This window comes from Rhinolophus sinicus, linkage group LG05 (genome assembly GCF_036562045.2).
Source record: "Rhinolophus sinicus isolate RSC01 linkage group LG05, ASM3656204v1, whole genome shotgun sequence".
Classification (NCBI taxonomy): Eukaryota; Metazoa; Chordata; class Mammalia; order Chiroptera; family Rhinolophidae; genus Rhinolophus; species Rhinolophus sinicus.
The window spans coordinates 113,607,093-113,611,729 of record NC_133755.1 but is presented as its reverse complement, the minus strand read 5'-3'; positions in this window follow the sequence as shown (position 1 = coordinate 113,611,729).

Sequence of the window (4,637 nt, the reverse complement as noted above, 5' to 3'; positions counted from 1 at the left end):
ACTGCATATAGATTTGATTACTCCCTGATTCAGTAAAAGCTGCACAGACTATGAAAAAAGTAAAATGCACGCAGATTGACACCTTTAAGATTAAAAAAAAGTTACCTGCTTTTCTAGTGTTCAGCTTATAATTATCTTTCCTGGGGAGGGACCAGTTCAGTCTTTTCTGTGTTACTATATATATTACCAAGGACTTGGAAAGGGGTAAAGAGGAGAGACAGGGAAGAGCTCTATGCTAAAAGCCCTTGGAGAAAAGCTGACCTGTTTTTGTTTCCACAAGAGGATGGGGTCATTCAAGTTTTTCCACACCAGGATTCATGAAAAAGGTCTCTGAGAAAATAATGAAGATGAATCAGGATACAGGACATCCTCCCCTGGATTGCTATCACTCATATCTTCATTAAAACTGTCATCCCAGGGCCCTACAATTGCCTCCCTCCTTTCCTGCCCTTATGCAGTTAGCTTTCCTCAGCTTCCGTATGCTGCTCCTCCCTTCATTATGCTTGAGGCAGCCCTTTTGTTTAATTCTGTAGTCTTTATCTGCCAAAATGGAATGATTATTGGAGGGGTAAATGCAGAGGATGGTAGCCCACCTTAGATGACATTCTAATGGGTATTACCCTTGTGTTTCTTTCTGTGTATTATATCCCTCCTCCCTAAGATATGGGTAATAATGCAGGGGAAACTCCTGAACTACACAGGATGAATCTTGTATTAACAAGAAAGGCACGTATTCAAGACACCCAGAAATATGGACGAGGACACTGACTTTTTATCAGAAGTAATAGAACCTATCTCCCCAGATCAAAGATTCAATACTCACAACACTGTCTACCTACCCCTCTTAGAACTGGTTCCTTCTAAGAGTAATTCAGCCATTCTTGGTTAGTCACTCATTTTGATGGTGATGAAAATACCTCAAGAATTCCCTTTGCCTGCCTAAATTGTAGAGACAAATCAACAGTGTGAGCAAAAAGAAACCTAGAGCACTAAGCAAGCAGTAGTCTGTCTACCAAAGAAAAGAGCACATGATCCTAGAAATGAAAACTTTCCAGATGCTTATGTAGCCACCTTACCCACATATAATAGTTGTATAGTTGAAAAATATACTTACCATCTCTGAGCCTCAATTGCCTCATCTGTAAGGCAGAAATAAAACTAATACTTACCTTATAGAGATGCTGGGAAGCTATCATCTATGCATATAAAGCACCTAATTGAGTGCTTGGCATTTAGTAGGAACTCACAAATTATATCTGTTGATTAACAAATGGAATAGTTTTTGTTGTTGTTGTTGTTGTTTATGATAGCAACTGATTCATTTTGGCAATCATTTCTCATTCTTACTCATTTCAGATGAAAGACTATATCTACAAAGACACTGTCCTTTAACCCTACCTTGTAGATATTAAATGCACCACTGAAATTCTGACAGAAAATAAAGGGGAACACGTACCTCTTTAAGAATATGTAATTATTGTTGACAGTCAACCAACACGAAGAAGCACTTCTAGATTAATTAACAGTGACCCATAATTAAACACAACAGTACTTAGAAAAAGACCCAGTGATCCCAGAAAGCATTGTTTCAGGAATAATGAGTGTTTATCATTCTTGTTTGCTTCCAAAGTGGCAGCTATGAACATTAGTTACCCCGAGTTTTAATTAAAAATTGGAAAAAATAATAAGGTAGTGTTATCAAGTGACGCTTTTAAATATTTCTCATTTTAATATAAATTCAATGTCTTTATAATCATATAAATGATATAGGATATTTTTAAGAACACAAAGTCTATACCTCATTTTCCTTTAAGTAGTATGTTTCATTAAGGAGGCTATTAAGTGGAAATTGTTTTTATAACTTGAAATTGCTGCTTCCTCTCCTAGAGAAAACTGATATTTCACAACAGGATTAGAAACATAAATATAATACAGGGACATACAGCAAAGAGAGAAAGTATTTTGTTAGGACCTACCAGCTTTCCAGCCCATATGAATATATATTAGAAATATTTATATATAAGTATGTATCTATTCTAAACCCTCATATTATTTCTCCTAGATGTGGTTATTTAAAAGTAGATTCGTCTTTCACCTAGTACTTCTCATTTTCAGATATATTGTTCTTAGTAAGATTCTACACCAGTTTGAGGATTCTAATTTTCTTTATTTAGATAGCACCAAAATGAGCTATAGTTAAAGATGAGACCTGAAAACCCATTACCTTATGCTACCTCTGGATACCCCCAAGAAAATAATTTTTTAAGTATGAAGCCACAATAATAAATAGAATGAGAAAGGAGACATCAGTAATAAAGTTAATAGAATTTCTGTAGCAGATAAAACAATTAGGTCATTTGGACCAATCTTCCTGCTGAAGAAATTTAGAAAAGCTGGATGAAATGTAAAATCATCTGATTGAAGGTAATGGAGAGCTTAAAAACAGTGAAGCATTGCCAGAATGGAGATTTATAAGAGGTCAAAATCAAAGCAAGTGAGCCTAGCTTTAAGGGCTACTTTTGCCCTGGAGCGTTTGCTGATCTGCTGATATGTAAGACGGAGGCAGAATAATGCTTTCAAAAATCCCTTGGTAGGAAGGGGACAAAAGTTGGAGTCCAGGCCATGGTAAAGCCTCGGTAAACTCCAAAGGGCTGCATACTAGAAAGAACAGTTGAACACAAAGTGAACCATGTCTCCACCAAGTACAGCCCCGCTTTGAATTCTCTGTGTCACTGAATCTTCAACTCAGAAATTTTAAGCTGAACTTGGAATGCTAGTAATTCCCAGTGCTTGGAAGAAGAAAAGGAAAATCCTCCCTGGAAGGGGATATCCTAGACTTCAAATTATTTCTATAAACATGTATTTTGTAATAAACTTTTCATTTTAGAATAGATTTGGACTTACAGAAAAATTGTAAAGATAGTACAGAATCCCCACATAGCCCACAACCTGTTTCCCCTGGTATTAACATCTTCCATTATTACAGTACATTTGTCGCATTTAATTAACCAATATTGATATAATTAACTTCAGTTAAGTCATACTTTATTCAGATTTTCTTAGTGTTTTTTTTTTTATTAAAATTTATTGGGGTGACAATGGTTAGCAAAGTTACATAGGTTTCAATTGAATATTCTATAATACATCATCTATGTATCACATTGTCTGTTCACTACCCAGAGTCACTTCTCCTTCGATCACCATATATTTGACCCTATTAACCCTCATTTACCCTCCCTTTTTAGTCCCCCCTCCCCCACGCTTTTTTAACCTAATGTCCCTTTTCTGTTCCAGGATCCCATCCAGGACACCACATTACATTTAGTCACCATGTCTCCTTAGGCAAATCTTGGCTGTGACAGTTTCTCAGACTTACCTTGTTTTGGTGACCTTGACAGTTTTTAGGAATACTGATCAGGTATTCTGTAGATTGTCCCTCAGTTGGGATTTGTCTGATGCTTTCCTTAAGATTAGCCTGGGGCTACGGGTTTTGGAGGAAGATCGCAGAGGCACAGTGCCATTCCCATCACACCATATGAAGGAAGCATATTATCAACATGGCTTCATGATTGATGTTGACTTTGATCAAGATTATATTTGTCAGAATTCTCTACTGTAAAGTCTCTTTTCTTCCCTCTTTCTGTACTGTACTCTTTAAAAGGAAGTCACTGTACACAGGTCAATATCGATTATTTGATAATGTCTAAAATTGGAAGACCAAAAAAAAGGAATAGGAGCATACTGTTTCCAGGTATGAATGAGAATACTAAAATTAGCTTAAAGAATTAAAAGTGATTGCCTCAGAATGGAAATATGGCACCATTATCTTTTACAAACTTTGTAGAGCTATTTGACTCTTTTACCCTCTGTGCATGAATAACAAATTTAAAAAATTAAAACCAGACTTAAACCAAAAAAGTCATCTATATGCAATGCCAGAAAGAAAGCAATTTACAAAGCAGGGCATTTCTACGAGAATGGAGACAGGCTTGCTGTCTCTGGAGGCTAACACATATTGAATAACCACATACTTCCAGGGATAGCAATTAAGCTCTCTCAGTGGATGTTCTTTGTGTGTGTCATTGTGGAAAACATTTGACCCTGTCAGCCTTCTTCTGCGTCTGGCAGGATTTCCCCTGGCTCTCTGTGTCACTGTAACAGGTGAATTACTAAGAAAAAAAGCATTCCTTCTGTCTGTGGACACTTGTTTATAATGGCATTCAGGGTCCCGGAGCTAGGCTGACAGATGCTCTTCCAGAAGGTTAATGAGATAAAGGTTCCTCCAGCTGGCCCTTAAGCAGAGATTACACCTGAGGGGAAGATAAACAGATTATTCCAGAAACAGCCACTGCTTCATGTTCCTTATAAATTAGCACCCTCATAAAGGTAAACCAAGAAGGTTATCCATACTTAGCTGGCATCAATATTTAATTATTCTTTATATTTCTGTGATTTTGTTTTAATGAAATTTGGGGCTGTTCCATGATTGTTACCAGATTTACCAACGCACAAAAGTCAGAATGTATTTGGAAACTAGAACATTTATTTTTGCTTTTTGGATTTTTCTCCAAGTTCAAGGAACCAAAGGTAAGTTATTAAAATATTCTTTATTTTTAAATTGCTTATCTATAAAATCT